Source organism: Cervus elaphus, chromosome 13 (genome assembly GCF_910594005.1).
Source record: "Cervus elaphus chromosome 13, mCerEla1.1, whole genome shotgun sequence".
Classification (NCBI taxonomy): domain Eukaryota; kingdom Metazoa; phylum Chordata; class Mammalia; order Artiodactyla; family Cervidae; genus Cervus; species Cervus elaphus.
Window position 1 is genome coordinate 6,400,893 of NC_057827.1, and position 26,518 is coordinate 6,427,410.

The following is a 26,518-nucleotide window of genomic DNA, read 5'->3' on the forward strand; positions in this document are numbered from 1 at the left end:
CAGCTGCAGAGACCTAGGGGAACGGTGGCAGTTGTGAAAGTTAATAGGCCTCATTTCTGCCCTTGGCAGTTCCTGAGTTGCAAGTCCTGTCACATGCTTGAGTCTTGGAGGTCGCCATGGACTGTGTTGTGGTCACAGGCCTGCATTGTTCCTGCAGGTTGACCAGAGCCCCAGAGGAGAATGGTTGGGCAGGTGAGGAAAAGCGCAGTGTGATTGCCTGGGATGTTATGTCTGCTGAGGCTGCAGGCACTGTCGTTCTGTTCTCACTGATACATAGTGTGGTCCTTTTGAAGCTGCCCTCATCTGGGTACGGAGGAGAGGGCATTGCTTGTGCCTGGGAGGCTCAGTGAGAGGTGACCTTTGTGTCCTTGGTGGCCTGCTGCCAGTAGAAGGACTCCCCAAGGGTATCTTTGGTGCCTTGAACAGTTGTAATAAGAGAGGCCCGGCAACCAGCCCTGTGGGTTGTTATGTGGTGTGTGCACATTCCCCTTGGCCGCCATTTGTCCCCTGGGCCTGGAATTACCTAGGCTCCCTAAGATTGGGGCCAATCAGCCGGACCTGATAGCACCAATGTGTTGGCCCCCTGGCAATGGAGCATCAAGCTTGGAGGCCCATGGTTCTGGTAGAGTTTGATCATTGTTTAGAATAGCCAGGCTGACTGAATGTAGGAGCCAGCAGCTCCCATGGCGCTATGGCAGAGACCTGTGGCATCCAGGGTCTTCCCCTGACAGGTCTTCTGAAGTCTTCCTGAAAGCATCCTTAGTGATCTGTGTGCACGCGGTCATTTTGCCCACCGTCATCCTGTGGGTGTTCCTGCTTGAGGATTGTCCCTGTGTGTGCCGAGGCCTTGGAGGCTTCAGATTTGGGTGAGTGACCCTTGGGGCAGGATGAGTCCAATGTGGTCCACGCCCTGCATTATGGGAGCTTTCTGTAGGCTGTGGTCAGTAGCCTGGTCCCTACAGGGTGTGGATGTGAGGATAATCTGGCCAGGAAAGGGACCAGTTTCTATGGGACTGACCCCTGGATCCTGGTACGTGAGGAAGTCCAAGTCCCATCCTTACTTTCTGTCAGAGGCCGCCCAATGAGTAGACTGACTGGCAGGAAGAGACGCATGCCTTGAATTCTGCTCCGATTCGAGGGTGCGCTGGGCCGAATCTGCCCTAGTGCCAAGTTCACCTTACTCTGTAGTTCTCTGGGAAACTTTTCTGGTTAGGGTGGAGGTGAACCTTGTGCCAAGGACCCCTGAGCTGTAGTAGTAGCTACAGTCTCAGGGTACGTGGCATTCACACAGATGCTCTGCAAGGTGTCCTTGGGCAGTCAGATTTCTGTGCTTTGGTCAGACATCATGGGTCATGGAGACTGGGAGCCTAGAGCCTACGTCAACAGCCCCTCAGTGAAATTTTGCATGGGGCTGAAGGAAGATGCCAGGTGTCATCCCCCATGTCGTGGGAGGACAGGAGGTCAGGGCTCCATGACGATGGCATGCGTGTTCAGACTGTAGGGCCTTTCAATGCGGGCACTGAGACTTTGCTACCTGGACATATTTCTGGACACACCCCCAAATTGCCGAGAGTGCATTCTTGTTGGTACACCGGGACACAGGCACTCAACCCCACATCGAATCCCCTGCCACCCATGCATGCTGAGTCAGAAAGACACCCACATGACCTTGAGCCTAATTTGCTGCACTCTTTTGAACGGTAGGTTACCAGTTGTCTGTAAGGGATGGATGTATTTGGGTTGCAGATACAGGCCTTCCCCCAGTGAAACCTCTGCATCAGTGTTCCTCAGTGAGAGCCCAAGTCCACATTTCAAGTGTTCGTGTGCTTTCTGTCCCCTCGTCAGGTGCATTTGCCAGATATGGCTGTCCATGACCCAGAAGACGAAGGTCCGCCCATGAGGCGGCAGCTCGAGGTGCAAGGGAGTCCGGCAAGAAGTGTGGCGGCCCAGGGTGGTGCCAGGTCTTTTTGGATCACCGAGCACGGTACGACTTCTCCTGCCCCAAGACGTGTCGTGAATTTCAGGTTTCCTGGCACTGCCTGAGTGGCTGTACGTATGGAGGGACCGTTCCGCTTGCTGAGAAGCCTGGGGGCTCTGAGTTGTCCTGGCTGCTGGAGGACTCCCAGGTCAATGGCTCCTCCTTGGAGCGGCGCTGCCTGCCCTCTGGAGGTGGGGAGCCATCTACCACGTGCTCGGATCGATGACGACACCCTCTCATGCATTCCTTGGAAATCGGAACAAAATGAGTGAGAACTCACTACCGTCTCCTCATCGAAACTGAGGTCCAGCACGTTGCCTCCCTTGGGGTTAAGGGTGGGACTGGTTAGCAAGAGGGCTTCTCTGACTGCGTCACACACACACAAGTAGGAGCCAGGTCCCCACCATTTGCGAGGCTCCCATCTGCGGGTGGGCCGTGTACAGATGTTCGAGCGGCCTTCTTGGAATGTGGGGTCCATGGTGAAGGGCAGTGAGGAGCAGAAGAGGCATCCGGCTTGTCCAGTGGTGGTAGGTGTCGCAGTAGATCCTGGCATCGTACAGTGAGCTCTTCTCTCAGAGCGGTGCGTTTTGTCCTGGTTCCTGCTGCAAGTGTGCTAATTGGGGCTCTCGTGATGTCGATTCTGGCGCAAGGAAGCCGCTGTGGTGTCTGATTGGAGGCCCAGGTGAGATCTGAGGCCCTCGCCATTGCGGCCCTTTGGGTTGGTGAGATTGCTGAGTACCCTGTGGGCTGCAGCGGCTGCAGAGACCTAGGGGAATGGTGGCAGTTGTGAAAGTTAATAGGCCTCATTTCTGCCCTTGGCAGTTCCTGAGTTGCAAGTCCTGTCACATGCTTGAGTCTTGGAGGTCACCATGGACTGTGTTGTGGTCACAGGCCTGCATTGTTCCTGCAGGTTGACCAGAGCCCCAGAGGAGAATGGTTGGGCAGGTGAGGAAAAGCGCAGTGTGATTGCCTGGGATGTTATGTCTGCTGAGGCTGCACGCACTGTCGTTCTGTTCTCACTGATACATAGTGTGGTCCTTTTGAAGCTGCCCTCATCTGGGTTCGGAGGAGAAGGCATTGCTTGTGCCTGGGAGGCTCAGTGAGAGGTGACCTTTGTGTCCTTGGTGGCCTGCTGCCATTAGAAGGACTCCCCAAGGGTATCTTTGGTGCCTTGAACAGTTGTAATAAGAGAGGCCCAGCAACCAGCCCTGTGGGTTGTTATGTGGTGTGTGCACATTCCCCTTGGCCGCCATTTGTCCCCTGGGCCTGGAATTAACTAGGCTCCCTAAGGTTGGGGCCAATCGGCCGGACCTGATAGCACCAATGTGTTGGCCCCCTGGCAATGGAGCATCAAGCTTGGAGGCCCATGGTTCTGGTAGAGATTGGTCATTTTGTGGAATACCCAGGCTGACTCAATGTAGGAGCCAGCAGCTCCCATGGTGCTATGGCAGAGACCTGTGGCATCCAGGGTCTTCCCCTGACATTCCTTCTGAAGTCTTCATGAAAGCATCCTTAGTGATCTGTGTGCACGCGGTCATTTTGCCCACCGTCATTCTGTGGGTGTTCCTGCTTGAGGATTGTCCCTGTGTGTGCGGAGGACTTGGATGCTTCAGATTTGGGTGAGTGACCCTTGGGGCAGGATGAGTCCAATGTGGACCACGCCCTGCATTATGGGAGCTTTCTGTAGGGTGTGGTCAGTAGCCTGGTCCCTACAGCGTGTGGATGTGAGGATAATCTGGCCAGGAAAGGGACCTGTTTCTGTGGGACTGACCCCTGGATCCTGGTTCATGAGGAAGTCCAAGTCCCATCCTTAATTTCTGTCAGAGGCCGCCCAATGAGTAGACTGACTGGCAGGAAGAGACGCATGCATTGAATTCTGCTCCGATTCGTGGGTGCGCTGGGCCGAATCTGGCCTAGTGCCAAGTTCACCTTACTCTGTAGTTCTCTGGGAAACTTTTCTGGTTAGGGTGGAGGTGAACCTTGTGCCAAGGACCCCTGAGCTGTAGTAGTAGCTACAGACTCAGGGTACGTGGCATTCACACAGATGCTCTGCAAGGTGTCCTTGGGCAGTCAGATTTCTGTGCTTTGGTCAGACATCATGGGTCATGGAGACTGGGAGCCTAGAGCCTACGTCAACAGCCCCTCAGTGAAATTTTGCATGGGGCTGAAGGAAGATGCCAGGTGTCATCCCCCATGTCGTGGGAGGACAGGAGGTCATGGCTCCATGACGACGGCATGGGTGTTCAGACTGTAGGGCCTTCCAATGCGGGCACTGAGACTTTGCTACCTGGGCATATTTCTGGACACACCCCCAACTTGCCGAGAGTGCATTCTTGTTGGTACACCGGGACACAGGCACTCAACCCCACATCGAATCCCCTGCCGCCCATGCATGCTGAGTCAGAAAGACACCCACATGACCTTGAGCCTAATTTGCTGCACTCTTTTGAACGGTAGGTCACCAGTTGTCTGTAAGGGATGGATGTAGTTGGGTTGCAGATACAGGCCTTCCCCCAGTGAAAGCTCTGCATCAGTGTTCCTCAGTGAGAGCCCAAGTCCACATCTCAAGTGTTCCTGTGCTTTCTGTCCCCTTGTCAGGTGCAGTTGCCAGATATGGCTGTCCATGACCCAGGAGACGAAGGTCCGCCCATGAGGCGGCGGCTCGAGGTGCAAGGGAGTCCGGCAAGAAGTGTGGGGGCCCAGGGTGGTGCCAGGTCTTTTTGGATCACCGACCACGGTACGGCTTCTCCTGCCCCAAGACGTGTCGTGAATTTCAGGTTTCCTGGCACTGCCTGAGTGGCTGTATGTATGGAGGGACCGTTCCTCCTGCTGAGAAGCCTGGGGGCTCTGAGTTGCCCTGGCTTCTGGGGGACTCCCAGGTCAATGGCTCCTCCTTGGAGCGGCACTACCTGCCCTGTGGAGGTGGGGAGCCAGCCAGCACGTGCTCGGATCAATGACGACACCCTCTCATGCATTCCTTGGAAATCTGAACAAAATGAGTGAGAACTCACTACCGTCTCCTCATCAAAACTGAGGTCCAGCACGTTGCCTCCCTTGGGGTTGAGGGTGGGACTGGTTAGCAAGAGGGCTTCTCTGACTGCGTCACACACACGCAAGTAGGAGCCAGGTCCCCACCATTTGCGAGGCTCCCATCTGCGGGTGGGCCGTGTACAGATGTTCGAGCGGCCTTCTTGGAATGTGGGGTCCATGGTGAAGGGCAGTGAGGAGCAGAAGAGGCATCCGGCTTGTCCAGTGGTGGTAGGTGTCGCCGTAAATGCTGGCATCGGAAAGTGAGTACTTCTCTCAGAGCGGTGCATTTTGTCCTGGTTCCTGCTGCAAGTGTGCTAATTGGGGCTCTCTTGATGTCGATTCTGGCGCAAGGAAGCTTCTGTGGTGTCTGATTGGAGGCCCAGGTGAGATCTGAGGCCCTCGCCATTGCGGCCCTTTGGGTTGGTGAGATTGCTGAGTACCCTGTGGGCTGCAGCGGCTGCAGAGACCTAGGGGAACGGTGGCAGTTGTGAAAGTTAATAGGCCTCATTTCTGCCCTTGGCAGTTCCTGAGTTGCAAGTCCTGTCACATGCTTGAGTCTTGGAGGTCGCCATGGACTGTGTTGTGGTCACAGCCCTGCATTGCTCCTGCAGGTTGACCAGAGCCCCAGAGGAGAATGGTTGGGCAGGTGAGGAAAAGCGCAGTGTGATTGCCTGGGATGTTATGTCTGCTGAGGCTGCAGGCACTGTCGTTCTGTTCTCACTGATACATAGTGTGGTCCTTTTGAAGCTGCCCTCAGCTGGGTACAGAGGAGAGGGCATTGCTTGTGCCTGGGAGGCTCAGTGAGAGGTGACCTTTGTGTCCTTGGTGGCCTCCTGCCAGTAGAAGGACTCCCCAAGGGTATCTTTGGTGCCTTGAAGAGTTGTAATAACAGAGGCCAAGCAAGCAGCCCTGTGGGTTGTTATGTGGTGTGTGCACATGCCCCTTGGCCGCCATTTGTCCCCTGGGCCTGGAATTACCTAGGCTCCCTAAGGTTGGGGCCAGTCAGCCGGCCCTGATAGCACCAATGTGTTGGCCCCCTGGCAATGGAGCATCAAGCTTGGAGGCCCATGGTTCTGGTAGAGTTTGGTCATTGGTTGGAATACACAGGCTGACTCAATGTTGGAGCCAGCAGCTCCCATGGCACTATGGCAGAGACCTGTGGCATCCAGGGTCTTCCCCTGACAGGTCTTCTGAAGTCTTCATGAAAGCATCCTTAGTGATCTGTGTGCACGCGGTCATTTTGCCCACCGTCATCCTGTGGGTGTTCCTGCTTGAGGATTGTCCCTGTGTGTGCCGAGGCCTTGGAGGCTTCAGATTTGGGTGAGTGACCCTTGGGGCAGGATGAGTCCAATGTGGTCCACGCCCTGCATTATGGGAGCTTTCTGTAGGCTGTGGTCAGTAGCCTGGTCCCTACAGGGTGTGGATGTGAGGATAATCTGGCCAGGAAAGGGACCTGTTTCTGTGGGACTGACCCCTGGATCCTGGTACCTGAGGAAGTCCAAGTCCCATCCTTACTTTCTGTCAGATTCCGCCCAATGAGTCGACTGACTGGCAGGAAGAGACGCATGCCTTGAATTCTGCTCCTATTCGAGGGTGCGCTGGGCCGAATCTGGCCTAGTGCCAAGTTCACCTTACTCTGTAGTTCTCTGGGAAACTTTTCTGGTTAGGGTGGAGGTGAACCTTGTGCCAAGGACCCCTGAGCTGTAGTAGTAGCTACAGTCTCAGGGTACGTGGCATTCACACAGATGCTCTGCAAGGTGTCCTTGGGCAGTCAGATTTCTGTGCTTTGGTCAGACATCATGGGTCATGGAGACTGGGAGCCTATAGCCTACGTCAACAGCACCTCAGTGAAATTTTGCATGGGGCTGAAGAAAGATGCCAGGTGTCATCCCCCATGGCGTGGGAGGACAGGAGTTCAGGGCTCCATGAAGACGGCATGGGTGTTCAGACTGTAGGGCCTTTCAATGCGGGCACTGAGACTTTGCTACCTGGACATATTTCTGGACACACCCCCAAATTGCCAAGAGTGCATTCTTGTTGGTACACCGGGACACAGGCACTCAATCCCACATCGAATCCCCTGCCGCCCATGCATGCTGAGTCAGGAAGACACCCACATGATATTTAGCCTAATTTGCTGCACTCTTTTGCATGGAAGGTCACCAGTTGTCTGTAAGAGATGGATGTAGTTGGGTTGCAGATACAGGCCTTCCCCCAGTGAAACCTCTGCATCAGTGTTCCTCAGTGAGAGCCCAAGTCCACATCTCAAGTGTTCCTGTGCTTTCTGTCCCCTCGTCAGGTGCAATTGCCAGCTATGGCTTTCCATGACTGAGGAGACGAAGGTCCGCCCATGAGGCAGAAGCTCGAGGTGCAAAGGAGTCCGGCAAGAAGTGTGGCAGCCCAGGGTGGTGCCAGGTCTTTTTGGATCACCGACCACGGTACGGCTTCTCCTGCCCCAAGACGTGTCGTGAATTTCAGGTTTCCTGGCACTGCCTGAGTGGCTGTATGTATGGAGGGACCGTTCCTCTTGCTGAGAAGCCTGGGGGCTCTGAGTTGTCCTGGCTGCTGGAGGATTCCCAGGTCACTGGCTCCTCCTTGGAGCGGCGCTGCCTGCCCTGTGGAGGTGGGGAGCCAGCCAGCACGTGCTCGGATCGATGACGACACCCTCTCATGCATTCCTTGGAAATCTGAACAAAATGAGTGAGAACTCACTACCGTCTCCTCATCGAAACTGAGGTCCAGCACGTTGCCTCCCTTGGGGTTGAGGGTGGGACTGGTTAGCAAGAGGGCTTCTCTGACTGCGTCACACACACGCAAGTAGGAGCCAGGTCCCCACCATTTGCGAGGCTCCCATCTGCGGGTGGGCCGTGTACAGATGTTCGAGCGGCCTTCTTGGAATGTGGGGTCCATGGTGAAGGGCAGTGAGGAGCAGAAGAGGCATCCGGCTTGTCCAGTGGTGGTAGGCGTCGCAGTAGATCCTGGCATCGGACAGTGAGCTCTTCTCTCAGAGCGGTGCATTTTGTCCTGGTTCCTGCTGCAAGTGTGCTAATTGGGGCTCTCGTGATGTCGATTCTGGCGCAAGGAAGCTTCTGTGGTGTCTGATTGGAGGCCCAGGTGAGATCTGAGGCCCTCGCCATTGCGGCCCTTTGGGTTGGTGAGATTGCTGAGTACCGTGTGGGCTGCAGCGGCTGCAGAGACCTAGGGGAACAGTGGCAGTTGTGAAAGTTAATAGGCCTCATTTCTGCCCTTGGCAGTTCCTGAGTTGCAAGTCCTGTCACATGCTTGAGTCTTGGAGGTCGCCATGGACTGTGTTGTGGTCACAGGCCTGCATTGCTCCTGCAGGTTGACCAGAGCCCCAGAGGAGAATGGTTGGGCAGGTGAGGAAAAGCGCAGTGTGATTGCCTGGGATGTTATGTCTGCTGAGGCTGCACGCACTGTCGTTCTGTTCTCACTGATACATAGTGTGGTCCTTTTGAAGCTGCCCTCAGCTGGGTATGGAGGAGAGGGCATTGCTTGTGCCTGGGAGGCTCAGTGAGAGGTGACCTTTGTGTCCTTGGTGGCCTGCTGCCAGTAGAAGGACTCCCCAAGGGTATCTTTGGTGCCTTGAAGAGTTGCAATAAGAGAGGCCAAGCAACCAGCCCTGTGGGTTGTTATGTGGTGTGTGCACATGCCCCTTGGCCGCCATTTGTCCCCTGGGCCTGGAATTACCTAGGCTCCCTAAGGTTGGGTCCAGTCAGCCGGCCCTGATAGCACCAATGTGTTGGCCCCCTGGCAATGGAGCATCAAGCTTGGAGGCCCATGGTTCTGGTAGAGATTGGTCATTGGGTGGAATAGCCAGGCTGACTGAATGTAGGAGCCAAGAGCTCCCATGGCGCTATGGCAGAGATCTGTGGCATCCAGGGTCTTCCCCTGACAGGTCTTCTGAAGTCTTCATGAAAGCATCCTTAGTGATCTGTGTGCACGCGGTCATTTTGCCCACCGTCATCCTGTGGGTGTTCCTGCTTGAGGATTGTCCCTGTGTGTGCCGAGGCCTTGGAGGCTTCAGATTTGGGTGAGTGACCCTTGGGGCAGGATGAGTCCAATGTGTGCCACGCCCTGCATTATGGGACCATTCTGTAGGGTGTGGTCAGTAGCCTGGTCCCTACAGGGTGTGGATGTGAGGATAATCTGGCCAGGAAAGGGATCCCGTTTCTGTGGGAGTGACCCCTGGATCCTGGTACCGGAGGAAGTCCAAGTCCCATCCTTACTTTCTGTCAGAGGCCGCCCAATGAGTAGACTGACTGGCAGGAAGAGACGCATGCCTTGAATTCTGCTCCTATTCGAGGGTGCGCTGGGCCGAATCTGGCCTAGTGCCAAGTTCACCTTACTCTGTAGTTCTCTGGGAAACTTTTCTGGTTAGGGTGGAGGTGAACCTTGTGCCAAGGACCCCTGAGCTGTAGTAGTAGCTACAGTCTCGGGGTACGTGGCATTCACACAGATGCTCTGCAAGGTGTCCTTGGGCAGTCAGATTTCTGTGCTTTGGTCAGACATCATGGGTCATGGAGACTGGGAGCCTAGAGCCTACGTCAACAGCCCCTCAGTGAAATTTTCCATGGGGCTGAAGGAAGATGCCAGGTGTCATCCCCCATGTCGTGGGAGGACAGGAGGTCAGGGCTCCATGAGGACGGCATGCGTGTTCAGACTGTAGGGCCTTTCAATGCGGGCACTGAGACTAGGCTACCTGGACATATTTCTGGACACACCCCCAAATTGCCGAGAGTGCATTCTTGTTGGTACACCGGGACACAGGCACTCAATCCCACATCGAATCCCCTGCCGCCCATGCATGCTGAGTCAGAAAGACACCCACATGACCTTCAGCCTAATTTGCTGCACTCTTTTGCATGGGAGGTCACCAGTTGTCTGTAAGGGATGGATGTAGTTGGGTTGCAGATACAGGCCTTCCCCCAGTGAAAGCTCTGCATCAGTGTTCCTCAGTGAGAGCCCAAGTCCACATCTCAAGTGTTCCTGTGCTTTCTGTCGCCTTGTCAGGTGCAGTTGCCAGATATGGCTGTCCATGACCCAGGAGACGAAGGCCCGCCCATGAGGCGGCGGCTCGAGGTGCAAGGGAGTCCGGCAAGAAGTGTGGCGGCCCAGGGTGGTGCCAGGTCTTTTTGGATCACCGAGCACGGTACGACTTCTCCTGCCCCAAGACGTGTCGTGAATTTCAGGTTTCCTGGCACTGCCTGAGTGGCTGTATGTATGGAGGGACCGTTCCTCTTGCTGAGAAGCCTGGGGGCTCTGAGTTGCCCCGGCTGCTGGAGGACTCCCAGGTCACTGGCTCCTCCTTGGAGCGGCGCTACCTGCCCTGTGGAGGTGGGGAGCCAGCCAGCACGTGCTCGGATCGATGACGACACCCTCTCATGCATTCCTTGGAAAATCTGAACAAAATGAGTGAGAACTCACTACCGTCTTCTCATCGAAACTGAAGTCCAGCACGTTGCCTCCCTTGGGGTTGAGGGTGGGACTGGTTAGCAAGAGGGCTTCTCTGACTGCGTCACACACACGCAAGTAGGAGCCAGGTCCCCACCATTTGCGAGGCTCCCATCTGCGGGTGGGCCGTGTACAGATGTTCGAGCGGCCTTCTTGGAATGTGGGGTCCATGGTGAAGGGCAGTGAGGAGCAGAAGAGGCATCCGGCTTGTCCAGTGGTGGTAGGTGTCGCAGTAGATCCTGGCATCGTACAGTGAGCTCTTCTCTCAGAGCGGTGCATTTTGTCCTGGTTCCTGCTGCAAGTGTGCTAATTGGGGCTCTCGTGATGTCGATTCTGGCGCAAGGAAGCTTCTGTGGTGTCTGATTGGAGGCCCAGGTGAGATCTGAGGCCCTCGCCATTGCGGCCCTTTGGGTTGGTGAGATTGCTGAGTACCCTGTGGGCTGCAGCGGCTGCAGAGACCTAGGGGAACGGTGGCAGTTGTGAAAGTTAATAGGCCTCATTTCTGCCCTTGGCAGTTCCTGAGTTGCAAGTCCTGTCACATGCTTGAGTCTTGGAGGTCACCATGGACTGTGTTGTGGTCACAGGCCTGCATTGCTCCTGCAGGTTGACCAGAGCCCCAGAGGAGAATGGTTGGGCAGGTGAGGAAAAGCGCAGTGTGATTGCCTGGGATGTTATGTCTGCTGAGGCTGCACGCACTGTCGTTCTGTTCTCACTGATACATAGTGTGGTCCTTTTGAAGCTGCCCTCAGCTGGGTACGGAGGAGAGGGCATTGCTTGGGCCTGGGAGGCTCAGTGAGAGGTGACCTTTGTGTCCTTGGTGCCCTGCTGCCAGTGGAAGGGCTCCCCAAGGGTATCTTTGGTGCCTTGAAAAGTTGCAAAAAGGGAGGCCCAGCAACCAGCCCTGTGGGTTGTTATGTGGTGTGTGCACATTCCCCTTGGCCGCCATTTGTCCCCTGGGCCTGGAATTACCTAGGCTCCCTAAGGTTGGGGCCAGTCAGCCGGCCCTGATAGCACCAATGTGTTGGCCCCCTGGCAATGGAGCATCAAGCTTGGAGGCCCATGGTTCTGGTAGAGTTTAGTCATTGGTAGGAATACACAGGCTGACTGAATGTAGGAGCCAGCAGCTCCCATGTCGCTATGGCAGAGACCTGTGGCATCCAGGGTCTTCCCCTGACAGGTCTTCTAAAGTCTTCATGAAAGCATCCTTAGTGATCTGTGTGCACGCGGTCATTTTGACCATCATGATGCTGTGGGTGTTCCTGCTTGAGGATTGTCCCTGTGTGTGCCGAGGCCTTGGAGGCTTCAGATTTGGGTGAGTGACCCTTGGGGCAGGATGAGTCCAATGTGGACCACGCCCTGCATTATTGGAGCTTTCTGTAGGGTGTGGTCAGTAGCCTGGTCCCTACAGGGTGTGGATGTGAGGATAATCTGGCCAGGAAAGGGATCCATTTTCTGTGGGAGTGACCCCTGGATCCTGGTACCGGAGGAAGTCCAAGTCCCATCCTTACTTTCTGTCAGAGGCTGCCCAATGAGTCGACTGACTGGCAGGAAGAGACGCATGCCTTGAATTCTGCTCCTATTCGAGGGTGCGCTGGGCCGAATCTGCCCTAGTGCCAAGTTCACCTTACTCTGTAGTTCTCTGGGAAACTTTTCTGGTTAGGGTGGAGGTGAACCTTGTGCCAAGGACCCCTGAGCTGTAGTAGTAGCTACAGTCTCAGGGTACGTGGCATTCACACAGATGCTCTGCAAGGTGTCCTTGGGCAGTCAGATTTCTGTGCTTTGGTCAGACATCGTGGGTCATGGAGACTGGGAGCCTATAGCCTACGTCAACAGCCCCTCAGTGAAATTTTGCATGGGGCTGAAGAAAGATGCCAGGTGTCATCCCCCATGTCGTGGGAGGACAGGAGTTCAGGGCTCCATGAACACGGCATGGGTGTTCAGACTGTAGGGCCTTTCAATGCGGGCACTGAGACTAGGCTACCTGGACATATTTCTGGACACACCCCCAAATTGCCGAGAGTGCATTCTTGTTGGTACACCGGGACACAGGCACTCAACCCCACATCGAATCCCCTGCCACCCATGCATGCTGAGTCAGAAAGACACCCACATGACCTTGAGCCTAATTTGCTGCACTCTTTTGCATGGGAGGTCACCAGTTGTCTGTAAGGGATGGATGTAGTTGGGTCGCAGATACAGGCCTTCCCCCAGTGAAAGCTCTGCATCAGTGTTCCTCAGTGAGAGCCCAAGTCCACATCTCAAGTGTTCCTGTGCTTTCTGTCCGCTTGTCAGGTGCAGTTAACAGATATCGCTGTCCAAGGCCCAGGAGATGAAGGTCCACCCATGACGCGGCAGCTCGAGATGAAAGCGAGTCCGGCAAGAAGTGTGGCGGTCCAGGGTAGTTCCAGGTCTTTTTGGATCACCGAGCACGGTACGGCTTCTCCTGCCGCAAGACGTGTCGTGAATTTCAGGTTTCCTGGCACTGCCTGAGTGGCTGTACATATGGAGGGCCGTTCCTCTTGCTGAGAAGCCTTGGGGCTCTGAGTTGCCCTGGCTGCTGGAGGACTCCCAGGTCACTGGCTCCTCCTTGGAGCGGCGCTGCCTGCCCTGTGGAGGTGGGGAGCCAGCCAGCACGTGCTCGGATCGATGACGACAGCCTCTCATGCATTCCTTGGAAAATCTGAACAAAATGAGTGAGAACTCACTACCGTCTCCTCATCGAAACTGAGGTCCAGCACGTTGCCTCCCTTGGGGTTAAGGGTGGGACTGGTTAGCAAGAGGGCTTCTCTGAGTGCGTCACACACACGCAAGTAGGAGCCAGGTCCCCACCATTTGCGAGGCTCCCATCTGCGGGTAGGCCGTGTACATATGTTCGAGCGGCCTTCTTGGAATTTGGGGTCCATGGTGAAGGGCAGTGAGGAGCAGAAGAGGCATCCGGCTTGTCCAGTGGTGGTAGGTGTCGCAGTAGATCCTGGCATCGGACAGTGAGCTCTTTACTGAGATCGGTGCACTGTCCTGGTTCTTGCTGCAAGTGTGCTAATTGGGGCTCTCGTGATGTCGATTCTGACGCAAGGAAGCTTCTGTGGTGTCTGATTGGAGGCCCAGGTCAGATCTGAGGCCCTCGCCATTGCGGCCCTTTGGGTTGGTGAGATTGCTGAGTACCCTGTGGGCTGCAGCAGCTGCAGAGACCTAGGGGAACGGTGGCAGTTGTGAAAGTTAAAAGGCCTCATTTCTGCCCTTGGCAATTCCTGAATTGCAAGTCCTGTCACATGCTTGAATCTTGGACGTCGCCATGGACTGTGTTGTGGTCACAGGCCTGCATTGCTCCTGCAGGTTGACCAGAGCCCCAGAGTAGAATGGTTGGGCAGGTGAGGAAAAGCGCAGTGTGATTGCCTGGGATGTTATGTCTGCTGAGGCTGCAGGCACTGTCATTGTGTTTTCAGTGATACATACTGTGGTCCTTTTAGAGCTGCCCTCAGCTGGGTACAGAGGAGAGGGCATTGCTGGTGTTTGGGATGCTTGGTGATTGTGACACTTTTGGCCCTGTTATTCCTATGCCAGAATAGGAACTCTTCATTCGTATCTTTGTTGCCTTGAAAAGTTGCACTGTCTGTGTCTAAGGAGCCAGCCCTTTAGATGGTAATGTGTTGTGCGTGCATGCTCCTTGGCCCCCATTTTGGCCCCTCGTCCTGGAATTTGCAAGGTGTTTTATTTCTTCAAATTTTGGGCCAGCTAGTCAGTTCCAATCCACCCAGGAGTTTCCTCCCCTAGCAATGAGTTATGAACCTTGAAGGCCTGTGTTTATGGTAGAGATTGGTCACTGGTTGGCATACCAAGGCTACCTCAATATAGGCGCCAGAAGCTCCCCTGTCAGAGGCTCCCCTGGCACTATGGCAGGAGACCTGGTACATCCAAGGTCTTCCCCTGGCCGGTCTTCTGATGTCTTCCTGAAAGCCACCTTAGTAATCTGTGAACACTTGGTGATCTTGCTTTGCGGGCATGAGGTGCCAGGCAGAATGGTTTGCTGTCACACTAGTCAAAGCCCACTTTTTTCTGTTGTTGGGTGCTGGTTGTCTCTGTGTGAACAGAGCCCCTGGAGGCTTTTGATGTGGGTGAGTCGCTATTTGGGGCAAAAATGTTCAATTTGGACCAAGCCCTGCATTATGGGAGTTTTTCCCATAGAGTCTGGTCAGTAAGCAGTGGCATGCACCCTGTGGATCTTAACCTATTTGGCTGGGCAAGGGGCCCCGTTTCTGTGGGAGTGACACTTGGATGTTGGTACCTGAGGATGAGCACCTCTTGTCTCTCACTTACCATTGGATCCCTGAAGAGTGATTGGACTCATTGGGCAGGAAGAGGCTCATGCCCTGAATTCTTTTACTGCACTCATGCTCACATATTTATCCAGTCCTAGGTAGGGGATCAATACATTTGGCTAAGCATATAAAGGCCTTCCCTAGGGAACCATGGACATCAACATTGTTCAGTGAGAACTTGGGCACACATCTGAAGTGTTCCTTTGCTTTCTCTCCACTTGTCAGGAGAAGTTCTCAGGTATGACTATCTGCTACCCAAGACAAGGAGCCATGCATGTCTGACAGGACCTCAAGGTGCAAGGGAGTCTGGCGAGAAGCTGACGGGCCCAGGTTCCTGCCACTGCTTTTTGGATCACTGAGGATGGCACCCTTCTCTTACCACAAGATGTTTCATGGATTTAGGGTTTCCTGGGACTGCCTGAGTAGTTGTATGTATGGAAGGACCATTCTGCAGAGAAGCCTTAGGGCTCTGAATTCCCCTGGCTATTGAAGGACTCACTGGTCACTGGCTCCTCCTGAGATTGGCCCTACCTGCCCTTCTGAGGTGGGCAGCGAGCCAGCATGTGCTCGTATCTGTGACAACACTCTCATATGCATTCCTTGGGAACATCTGAACAAAATGAGTCAGAATTCAATACTGTTTCCTCACCGACAGTGAGTTCTAGCACGTTGCCTCTCCTGGGGCTAAGTGTGTTTTCATTAGCAGTAAAGGCTGCTTTTACTGTGTCACATATATGCATAGAGCACCAGGATCATCACCGTTTGCAAGGCTCCCTTCTGAGTGTGGGCTGTGTAAGATGTTCATGCGGTTTTCCTGGAGTGCAAGATCTGAGATCAATGCCACTGAAGTTCACGGGAAACGTCTAGCCTCACCTGTGATGCTAGGAGTCAGAGTAGATCCTGGCCTGAGCCTGTTGAGCCCTTGGCTTGACAGTGTGCGTTTTGTCCCGGTTCTTGCTGCAAGTGCACTAGTTTGGGCTGTGCTGATGTGGAAGCCAAAGTGAGGAAGATTCTGTAGTTTCTTATTGGAGCCTCAGATCTGAGGTCCTAGCTGTTGAGGCCCTTTGGGTTGGTGGCATTTCTGAGTGCCCTGTGGGCTGTATTGTTTTCAGGGACCTAGTCAAATGGTGGCAGGGTTGAAAGGCAGTAGACCTCGTTTCTGTCCTTGGCAGTTCCTGTGTTGCATCTTCTGTCACATGCTTGTGTCTTGGAGGCCACCATGGACTGTGCAGTGGTCCCAGCCTGCATTCCTCCTGCAGGTTGGCCAGAGGCCTAGAGCAGAATGGTTGTGCAGGTGAGGAAAAGTGCAGTGTGATTTCCTGGGATGGTCTGTCCACTGAGGCTGCAGGCACTGTTGTTGTGTTTTCATTGTGCCATACTGTGGTCCTTTTGGAGCTGCCCTTGGCTGGGTACAGAGGAGAGGGCATTTTGGTGCCTGGCAGGCTTGGTGATAGGTGACCTTTGTGGCCTTGGTGGCCCACTGCCAGAAGAAGGACTCACAAAGCGTATCTTTGGTGCCTTGAAGAATTCCACTTACTGAGGCCTCACAGCCAGCTAGTGTGGGCAGAAATGAGATCTTTGCACATTGTTTTTCCTTTTGGCCTGCAATTTGCAAGGTCTATAAATTCCTAAAGATGGGACCAGCTGGACTGCCCAGATGGCACCCAGTTGTTCACCACCGTGGCAGAGAAGTATTCAACCTTGGAGTCCTGTGGTTTTTAGAGATTCATCTTTGGTTGGCATACCAAGGCTTCCTCCATGATGTAGCAAATGACTTACTTCCCTGGCACTGTTGTGGGAAACTTCACATAACAAAGGTCTTTCCCTGGAAGTTCTTCTCAAGTCTTCCTGGAAGCAGACTTGGTGTTCTGTGAACATTTGATTATTTTGTGTAGCAGAGAAGGGATGCTGGGCAGAATGGCATGGTGTCACCGTAATCAAAGACCACCTTCTTCCTGTTGGTCTTCTGAGTGCTAAATATCCCTTTGTGAGCAGAAGACCTGATGGCTTCTGATGTGGGTGAGTCGCACTGGGGGTGGATGGAGGAGTTCAATTTGCAGGAATCGCTTTATTTTAGGAGTTTTTCCTTGGTGTGGTTGGTTCCCAGGGCCCTGGAGGCTATGGATCTGAGCATTATCTGGCCGGCAAAGGGGCCCAGTTTCTGTGGGAGTGACCCCTGAATCCTGGTACCTGAGGAAGACCAGGTCCCATCTTGCACTTTCCGGCGGAGTTCGGAGAGTGATTAGACTCACTGGGCAGGAAGTGGCTCATGCCCTGAATTATTTTGCCCTTTTAGGGAATGGTGGGCCATATCTGCCCCAGGGTCATGTTCCCAATACTTTTGACCTTCTTGGGGAAAGTTTCCTTGATCCAGGAGGAGGTGGGTCTTGTGACCATGGACACTTGAGCTGTAGTTTTAGCTGGCATGTCTCATGGTACATGGCATTCACACAGTTGCTCTGCAAGGTGACCTTGGGCAGTCAGGTTCATGTTCATGGTGATAGGGTATGGGTCACAGAGATCACAAGCCCATGCCCTATTTCAACAGCTCCTCAGGATGAAATTTTGCATGGGGCTTGTGGACAGTGGCAGGTGTCATCTGCCATTTTGTTGGACAGCAGGAGGTCAGGGCTCTGTGGTGAAGACATGCGTGTTAAGACACCAAGGCCTTTGCAGTGGGACCCTGAGTCCTGGAGACACCCAGAAGGAGTTTCAGAGGCACACCCAGAGTCTCGAGGCACATTCTTCTTGGTACACTGGAACACACACACTCAGACCCACATCAAATCCCCTGCCACGCACACATACTCAGTGAGACAGACACCGATAGGAACTTTAAGATAATTTCCTACCTTTGTGCTATAGATAGGTATCCAGTCAGACATGAGGGGTCGAGGCAGTTCAGAAGCAGATGCAGGCTTTCCCCCAGGGAACCGTGGACACCAATATTGTTCATCGAGAACCCGGGTACACATTTGAAGCGTGCTTGTGCTTTCCTTCGACTTGTCAGGAGAAGTTTCCAGGTATGACTGTCACTTAGAAGAATCCCTGCCTATGATTCTGTGAATGAAGGTGCAAGAGAATCCTGTGAGAAGTGTGGCAGGAACAGCTTGCAGTTTCTGTTTTTTGGATCACTAAGGACGGTACACCTTCCCCTGCCCCAAAATGTGTCGTGGATTTAGGGTTTCCTGGGATTGCCCGAGTACCTGTAAGTGTGAATGGACTTTTCCTCTTGCCAAGAAGCCTGGGGGCTCTGAATTCTCCCAGCTCCTAGAGGACTCCCAGATCATTGGCTCCTTCTTGGAGCAGCCCTGCCTGCCCTGCTGAGGTATGCAGTGAAGCAGCACATGCTTGGATCAGTGATGACAACTTTAATATGCATTCCTTGGAAAATCTGAACAAAATGAGTGAGAACTCACTACCATCTCCTCATCAACACTGAGCTGTAGCACGATGCCTCCCGTGAAGCTAGGATTGGGGCTAGTTATCAGTTAGGGCCAGCTTAGACTTGGTCACACACATGCATACAATACCTGGGTCCCCTTCATTTGGTTGTCATCTTTCTTTTGGTGGCCCTTATAAATGACTTCAGTTTGTCTCTGGCTTCAATAATCTAGCCTGGGATGTTGTCCTCTGTTATGATGTGTGTGCAGTTATCAGAGGTAATTGAAGCCATTTGAAGCATCTGAGCATCTGATCTGCCATTGAGTTTCACTGACCGCCCCCCCCCCCCCGCCTGCTGCTTGTTGCCTGGTGCTCTGGAGAAAAGCCAAGATTTTTCACTCATGATTCATACAGCAGTTTTGGCCTCAGCTGGCTTCAATGTCATTTTTTTCTCCAGGAAGGCATGCCGCAGATTTTCTCCTGATATTCAGAGGAGATCAATGGTCAGAGCATCCAGCAGGTGGGCCAAGCTGATGGCCCCTCTTCTGACCGTTTCTTTGGTTGTTGTCTGAATGAGCACTGCTGTTGGGAAACTGAGCCTGGCAGATGCCTTAGAGCATTTCTGAGGATGGAAATCCTGTGTCAATGGGAGGGATCTGCACGTTGCCCTGAGGGGTTGGGGGTGGAGATGCTGGGGCAGAGCAAAGCTTGGGGAGTGTGAAATGTACCTCGAATGGTGGTGGAACCCATGGGTAGATGGGTAAGTGAATGGATCAGTGACTCAGTTAGGTTCCCTGAAGTCGGTGTTACCTTCAGTTAAGGTTGGAGTGAATGTGGGGAAGCACCACGGCGGCAGGTTCATAGGTTCACGGACCATCCAAGAGTTGGCCTCTCCTGTGATAGGTCCTTTGAGGCAGACCTCTGGAGCTGGGAGTGGTTTCCAGTCTGGTGTCATATCCTGTCCTGGCCAGGGTATCAAGTATGAGGAAGATAGGATATTTCTGTCCATCCCACCTCATTCTCCCCTTGTGTTTGGCGTGAAGTTGTGCCTTAGGATATCCCACTGTCATTTGTAAATCCAACCCACCTATCCTTGCCTGAGTTTAGGGGCTCTTCCCAGAAATCAGGGACCAGGATCCTGTGGAAAACAGGGGAGTTGGCGGCCCACATGAGTGGGCAGTTGTAGGGGCAGGAGAGGCTGTCTGCTGTGAGGCTCATTTTGTCATTTGGCCCGCAGGGAGGCCTGCAGGGGCTCATTTTGTCATTTGGTGCAGGGAGGCTGTGCTCTCCTGTGTTCCTGGCCTCTGGCCAGAGGTGTCATGTGGATTCGTTCATCATGCCTCTTTGCTGGATTCTGTCATGGCATGGCTGATGGTGTCCAGATCGTCATGGACAACCTGAGTCTCATGTTGTGTCCGGGTTTATGGCATTGATATTGCTGCCTTACAAAAAGAAAGTCAGCATACAAGTGGCCCAGTTGCTGTAAAGGGTGGAGCCCCAGCATCTCTGCCCTTCAGAATGTCTGCAATGATCTGTAGCTCTTTGTGCTTTTCAAGGAAGTTATTCTGGCATGGCTGTTGGCTTGGAATCCTGCACCTTCATGTGTCAACCAGGTTGAGTGCAGGTGTCCATTGGGACCTCTTTGTTGCAGGGCTGAAAGAGCCTTTTTTTTGTGGATATGCAACTTGTCAGAAAAGGGGCTTATTATCATGGAAGCCCTCAGGTACCTTTTATCCTTCCCTGTGCTGGCAAGTCCATTGTGAGCAGAATAGGTGCCAAGAGTGGATATGTTTCCTTGGAAGGGCAGTGGCTATTAGGCCAAGGGGGCTCTGTTCCCCTCAGGGTGTCTCCAGGGTTCTTGGGGGACATCCTTAAGCTTTCAGTAGAAACGGCAAAAGAAGAGAAATTGCAGGGCCTGAGGCCAGGGAGTTGGCAGATGGGTGCTATTTGTCCTGATGGCCCCTTGACTCTGGAGGTATCCATGTGTGAATGCATTCATATTTGGCTTCTGACACACCAGGCTGAGGTGCAGCAGTTGAATAGTAGATTCAAGAATGAAGGCAGCTCTACTGGAGGCCTTGCCTCTTTCCCCTGTATGCCTGTTGCTCTTCCTCATGCATGTATGTGTTTTCTCACCTCAAGCCAGATTGAGTTGCCCAGGATGGAAGACCATTGTCAGCAGGGAACCCGTCACATATTCCATAAATCCCAGCCTGGTGAGACAAGGAGCATGAGCCCCCTGGGGCCATTGGGCATGCAGCCCTTGGGCGTACAGATGGAATACCCATGGAGGTAAGTGATCCTTATTCGAGGAAACCTAGTGGTTTGGCCCCAGTGATCTGGACATGGGATCTGCACTCTCACCTTCTGGGGTTTCCCTAGGATATTCAAAATCCCAGGGCCCAAGGCTTGGCTGCAGTTCCTGCCCCATGGCTGCAATCTGTGCAGTCCCAAATGCTGACCTGATTGAGCTCACTGGCCTTCCTGGGATAGAGGTGGCGACTGGTCATGCAGCTCCTGGGCACACGTGCTTGGATCGATGATGACTCTTACAAATGCATTCCTTGGAAATATGAACAAAATGAGTGAGCCCTCCCTACCATCTCCTCATCGGAACTGAGGTCCAGCATGTGATTTCCAGTAGGATCGAAGGACCAGGGTCACATTGTATTTGCTCCCTGGGGCATCAGCAGCCACAGTATGCAAGCTGAGGGTGACGGCCTTGTGGTACAGAGGTGAGCCATGAGGAAGATGCCCTCACCTCCCAACCTCAGGATATGGCTAGGGACCACGAGTCATCTCTGGTTGCATGAGGCTAGCCAAGGCTTTTGTCTCTTGGCATGTATGATTCTATTGGTAGCAGAGAAGTGGAAGCCTTTTGAGAGCATCTGGACTGCCATTGAGTTTGTTAGCCACACTGCCTTTGCCTGATTGTGTTTTCATTCATGGTCAGGAAAGGAGTCATGGCTTCAGCCATGTTTCTATGTCATATTCTTCTCAGGGATGGGATGCTGCATAGTTTCCTCCTGATAGTCAGAGATCATTGGGCAGAGTGTCCAGAATTTGGACCAAGCTGATGGCCCCTCATCTGATTGTTTCTTTGGTTGGTATGTAAGTGGGCACTAGTGTTGGGAGGGTGAGCCTTGCAGGTGCATTACGGCATTTCCAAGGATGAAAGTCCTGAGTCAACAGGAGGGACCTGCACATTGTCCTCAGGTGGGCAGTTGCCAGAGGAGAGCAAAGCTTGGAGAGTGTGAAATGTACCTCAAGTGGTGGTGGAACGCATGGATGGATGGGCAGGTGGATGGATTGGCAAGTCAGTCAAGTTCCCTGAATTCTGGGTTGCCTTCAGGTTCAGTTGGAGTGAGTGTGGGGAAGGACTGTGGTGGCAGGTTCACAGGTTCATGGATCATCAAACAGTTGGCCTCTCCCGTGACTGGTTTCCTTTGCTGCAGACCTCTGGAGCCGTGAGTCGTTCCCCAGGTGGTGTATCTTGTCCTGGCCTGAGGGTCGTATGAAGCAGAGGGGATGTTTTCTGTCCATCTTGCCTTGCTCTCCCCATGTGCATGGAGCGAATTTGTGCCTCAGGACATCCCAGTGTCATTTCTATACCCAGCCCACATATCCTTGCCCAAGTTTAGGTGCTATTCCCAGAAGTTAGGGGGCAGGGGAAGACATAGGGGAAGGGGAAGAAATTTTCTCCCTGTGGAAATAGGGGAGTCAGCTGCCCACATGAGTGGCTACAGTTCTAAGGGCAGGAGGAGCTCTCTGGCGTGGTGCCTAGCAGCAAGGCTGTGCTCTCCTGCCATCCTGTGGCCAGAGGCGTCATGTGGGTTCAATCATTGTGCCTCTTTGCTGGGTTCTGTGGTGTCATGACTGGTGTTTCAGGATGGTCATGGATGACCTGAGTTTCGTATTGTGTCTGGGCTCATGGCAGTAATGTTACTGGCTCAAAAAGAACAAAGTGGCATGACAAGTGACCCAGTTGCTCTGAAGGGTGGAGCCCCAGCATCTTTGTGCTTTGGAATGGCTCCAATGGCCTGTAGCTCTTTGTGTTGTTCAAGGAAGGGCTTGTTGACCAGGAAGCAAGCATGCTCATGTGTCAACTGGGCTGAGTCCACTGGGGCCCTTTTGTCATGGGGCTGAAAGAGCCATTTTTTGTGGATATGCTCCATATCAGAGAAGGGGTTTAATGTCATGGAGGCCCTCAGGTACCGTTTATTTTTTCCCATGCTGGTCAGTCCATTGTGAGCAGAATAGGTGCCAAGAGTGGGTGTGTTTCCCTGAAATGTCAATGGCTGTTAGGCGAAGGGGACCACATTCACCTGAGGGGGGTCTCGGGGTTCTTGGGGAACATCCTTAAATTGTGTTGGCGGTGACAGTACGTGGAGTGGAATTGCAGGCCTGAGACCAGGCAGTTGGCAGATTGGCACTCTTTGTCCTGATGGCCCCTTGTCTCTAAATGTATCCATGCACCAACACATCCCTCTTTGGCTGCCTACACAGCACACCTTATTGCAGCAATTGAATGGTAGATGCCAGAATGATTGGCAATGCTCCCAGAGGCCTTGCCTCTTTCCCCCGTACACCTGGTGCTCTCCCTCACGCATGCATGTGTTTTCTCGCCCCAAGCCAGGTTGAGTGGCCCGAGATGGAAGACTGTTGGCAACAGGTTACCTGTTGTGTATTCCATGACACCCAGCCTCTCGAGATGAGTCTCACGAATCCCCAGAGGCAACTGGACAAGTGGCCCTTGAGTGTACAGATGGAACAACCATGGCGGTAAGCAGCCTTTCTTTGAGGAAACCTAGTGGTTTGGCCCCAGGGATCTGGGCATGGTATTCACACCCTCACCTTCTGGGGTTTCCCTGGGGCGTGCAAGGTCCCAGGGCCCAAGGCTTGGCTGTAGTTCCTGCCACATGGCTGCAATCTGTGCACTCCCGAATGCTGACATGATTAAGCTCACTGACCTTCCTGGGATGGAGGTGGCAACTTTGCTCATGCATCTCCTGAGCACACGTGCTTGGATCGATGATGACTCCCACAAATGCATTCCTTGGAAATCTGAACAAAATGAGTGATACATCCCTACCGTCTCCTCATCGGAACTGAGGTCCAGCACGTGGCTCTCAGAGGGATCGAAGGGCCAGGGTCACATTCATTTGCTCCCTGGGGTGTGAGCAGCCACAGTGTGCAAACTGAGGGTGATGGCCTTGTGACATGGTGGTGAGCCACGGGGGAAAGGGGCTGCATCTCCCATGCTTGGGTTATGACGAGACCACAAACTGTCTCTGTTTGCATGAGCCATCCAGGCCTTTTGTCTCCTGGTGTGGATGAGAGTGAGGGTAGCAGAGGAAGCAGAAGCCATTTGAGAGCATCTGGGCTGCCAATGAGTTTGTCAGGCCTCCGTGCACCCACTGCCTGGTCCCTGGCAGATAGCACAGAGTTTTCACTCAGGGTCAGAACAGGAGTCGTGGCCTCGGCCAGGCTTCTGTGTCATGTTCTTCTGGGGATGGATTGCTGCATAGTTTTCTCCTGATATTGAGAGGAGATCAATGGGCAGAGTGTCCAGAATGTGGGCCAAGCTGAGGGCCCCTCGTCTGATCGTTTCTTTGGTTGGTGTGCATGGGCACTGGTGTTGGGAGACTGAGCCTGGAAATTGCATTAGGGTATGCCGTGGATAAAAATCCTGTGTCAACAGGAGGACTAGCACATTGCCCTGAGGTGGGTGGATGCTGGGGGAGAGCAAAGTTCGGAGATCTTGAAATGCACCTCAAATGGTGGTAGAGCCCATGGGTGGATGGATGCGTGGATGGATCAGTGAGTCAGTCAGGTTCCCTGAAGTCTGGGTTGCCTTCATATACAGTTGGAGTGAATGTGGGGAAGGATCACAGTGGCAGATTCATAGGTTCAAGGACCATCCAACAGTTGGCCTCTCCCATCGTTGGTTTCCTTTGTGACAGGCTTTGAGCTAGTAGTGGTTTCCAACATGGCATTGTATCTTGTCCTGACCTCGGGGCCAAGTGTGAACTATCTGTTGCATGGAATTCTCCAGGAATTCTCCAGGCCAGAACACTGGACTGGGTAGCCTTTCCCTTCACCAGGGGATCTTCCCCACCCAGGGATCCAACCCAGGTTTCCCATATTCCAGTGGATTCTTTACCATCTGAGCCACCTGGGAAGCCCAAGAATACTGTAGTGGGTAGCTTATCCCTTCCCCAGCAGATCTTCCCAACCTAGGAATCAAAGGATGGTCTCCTAAATTGCAGGCAGATTCTTTACCAGCTGAGCTATCAGGGAGGCCAAGTATGAGGTAGAAGGGATATTTTCTGTCCATCGTGTCACATTCTCCCAGTGTGCATGGAATGATGCTATACCTCAGGACATCCCAGTGTCATTTCTGTACCCAACCCAGGTATCCTTGCACAAGTTTAGTAGCTCTTCCCTGAACTCAGGGGCTAGGACCTCATGGAAATGGGAGTCAGATGCTCCTGTGAGTGTCTTCAATTTTAAGGGCAGGGGAATCTGTCTGGTGTGGGGCTCATTTTGTCATGCAGTCTGCTGGTTCAGCGAGGCTGTGCTCTCCTACATGCCCGGCCTCTGGCCAGAGGTGTCATGTGGGTTCAGTCATCTCGCCTCTTTACTGGTTTGTGTCATGACCTGGCTGGTGGTGTCAGAATGGTTGTGGACGACCTGAGTCTTGTGCTGTGTGTGGGTTCACAGCAGTTATGTTACTGCCTTACAGAGAGCAAGGTAGCATGACAAGTGACCCAGTTGCTGTAAGGGTGGACAAGTGACCCAGTTGCTGTAAGGGTGGAGCCCCAGCATCTTTGCACTTCAGGAAGTCTCCAATGGCCTACATCTTTTCATGGTGCCTAAGGAAGGCCTTCTAGCATGGCTTTTGGCCAGGAAGCAAAGCATGCTCATGTGTCAGCTGGGCTAAGCGTAGATGTCCATCAGGGCCCCTTTGTTGCAGGACTGAAAGAGACATTTTTCATGGATCTGTTCCCTGTCAGGGAAGGGTCTTACTGTTGTGGAAGCCCTCAGGTACCTTTTATCCTTCCCTGTGCTGGGCAGTCCATTGTGAGCAGAGTATGTGGCAAGAGCAGGTGTGTTTCCCTAGAAGGGCAGTGGCTGTTAGGCCAAGGGGCCCCAGTCCCTTGAGGGTGTCTCAGGGGTTCACAGAGGACATCCTTAAGCTGTGTTGGTGGGGACGGCATGAAGAGCGGAATTGCAGGGCCCAAGCCCAGGGAGTTGGCAGATTGGCAGTCTTTGTCCTGCAGGCCCCTTGACTCTGAGGGTATCCGTGCACCAATGCATCATGTTTGACGGCTGACACACCAGACTGAGGTGCACCAATTGAATGGTAGATGCAAGAATGAGAGCAGCACTTCTGGAGGCTTTGCCTCTTTCCCCAGTATGGCTGTTGCTCTTCCTCACACATGTGTGTGTTTTCTCACCCCAAGCCAGTGGCCTTGAGTGACCTGGGATGGAAGACTATTTGCAACAGAGAACCCATTACATATTCCATGACAACTGTCCTGGCAAGACGAGGCATGCAAGCCCCCAGGGACTTCTGGGCAGTTGGCCCTTTGATGTACAGGTGGATCACCTATGGCGGTAAGCAGCCCTTCTTTGAGGAAACCTAGCGGTTTGGCCCCAAGGATTTGGGCATGGGATCCATGCCCTCACCTTGTGGGGTTTCCCTGGGGCATGCAAGGTCCCAGGGCCCAAGGCTTGGCTGTAGTTCCTGCCACATGGCTGCAATCTGTGCACTCCCGAATGCTGACATGATTGAGCTCACTGACCTTCCTGGGATGGAGGTGACGACCTTGCTCATGCATCTCCTGAGCACACGTGCTTGGATCGATGATGACTCCCACAAATGCATTCCTTGGAAATCTGAACAAAATGAGTGATACATCCCTACCGTCTCCTCATCGGAACTGAGGTCCAGCACGTGGCTCCAAGAGGAAACCCTCAGAAACTTTTTTCCTTTCCCCACTGGCATGCTCTTTGTGAGCAGACTCGGTGCCTAGAGTGGGTGTGTTCCTCTGGAACAGCAGTGGCTATTAGACCAAGGGGTCCCTGTTCCCCTGAGGGCATCTTGGATATTCATGGAGGACATCCTTAAGCTGTGTTGGTGGGGATCGCATGGGGAGAGGAATTGCAGGGCCCAAGACCAGGGAGTTGACAGATTGTTGCTCTTTGTCCTGATGGCCCCTTGAATCTGAAGCAATCCACATGCCAACACATTCTTGTTTGGCTTCTGACATACCAGATTGAGGTGCAGCAATCTAATGGTAGATGCAAGTGTGAGGGCAATGCTCCTGGGGGC

At 53.4% G+C, this 26,518-nt stretch overlaps 1 long non-coding RNA gene and 10 other non-coding genes across 18 annotated transcripts in view; all 11 read left to right on the forward strand.

The window, feature by feature from the left end:
• Positions 1 to 2,194: 2,194 nt before the first annotated feature.
• LOC122707192 lies at positions 2,195 to 2,286 on the forward strand. Its single transcript, XR_006344713.1, has one exon. It is a non-coding gene; the product is annotated as a small nucleolar RNA SNORD116 (small nucleolar RNA).
• A 2,639-nt stretch (positions 2,287 to 4,925) lies between these two features.
• Positions 4,926 to 5,017, forward strand: LOC122707183. The gene has a single exon (XR_006344705.1). It is a non-coding gene; the product is annotated as a small nucleolar RNA SNORD116 (small nucleolar RNA).
• A 2,639-nt stretch (positions 5,018 to 7,656) lies between these two features.
• On the forward strand, positions 7,657 to 7,748 carry LOC122707127. Its single transcript, XR_006344650.1, has one exon. It is a non-coding gene; the product is annotated as a small nucleolar RNA SNORD116 (small nucleolar RNA).
• Positions 7,749 to 10,120: 2,372 nt separating this feature from the next.
• The window catches only part of LOC122706290, a 49,716-nt gene continuing 33,318 nt past the window's right edge, over positions 10,121 to 26,518 (forward strand). For 2 of the 8 annotated variants that reach the window (XR_006344362.1, XR_006344356.1), the window contains exons 1-5: positions 10,121 to 10,178; positions 12,773 to 12,911; positions 20,323 to 20,472; positions 22,813 to 22,962; positions 25,647 to 25,800. This is a non-coding gene — a long non-coding RNA (uncharacterized LOC122706290). Of the gene's footprint in view, positions 10,179 to 12,772; positions 12,912 to 20,322; positions 20,473 to 20,743; positions 20,916 to 22,812; positions 22,963 to 25,646; positions 25,801 to 26,518 lie in introns of those variants that run through there. The other 6 variants (XR_006344361.1, XR_006344360.1, XR_006344357.1 and 3 more) reach the window with 6 other exon arrangements.
• Positions 10,389 to 10,481, forward strand: LOC122707204. Its single transcript, XR_006344725.1, has one exon. It is a non-coding gene; the product is annotated as a small nucleolar RNA SNORD116 (small nucleolar RNA).
• LOC122707196 lies at positions 13,121 to 13,213 on the forward strand. Its single transcript, XR_006344717.1, has one exon. It is a non-coding gene; the product is annotated as a small nucleolar RNA SNORD116 (small nucleolar RNA).
• LOC122707218 lies at positions 15,366 to 15,459 on the forward strand. Its single transcript, XR_006344739.1, has one exon. It is a non-coding gene; the product is annotated as a small nucleolar RNA SNORD116 (small nucleolar RNA).
• LOC122707215 lies at positions 18,153 to 18,243 on the forward strand. Its single transcript, XR_006344736.1, has one exon. It is a non-coding gene; the product is annotated as a small nucleolar RNA SNORD116 (small nucleolar RNA).
• Positions 20,714 to 20,805, forward strand: LOC122707199. Its single transcript, XR_006344720.1, has one exon. It is a non-coding gene; the product is annotated as a small nucleolar RNA SNORD116 (small nucleolar RNA).
• On the forward strand, positions 23,206 to 23,297 carry LOC122707103. Its single transcript, XR_006344627.1, has one exon. It is a non-coding gene; the product is annotated as a small nucleolar RNA SNORD116 (small nucleolar RNA).
• On the forward strand, positions 26,044 to 26,135 carry LOC122707104. The gene has a single exon (XR_006344628.1). It is a non-coding gene; the product is annotated as a small nucleolar RNA SNORD116 (small nucleolar RNA).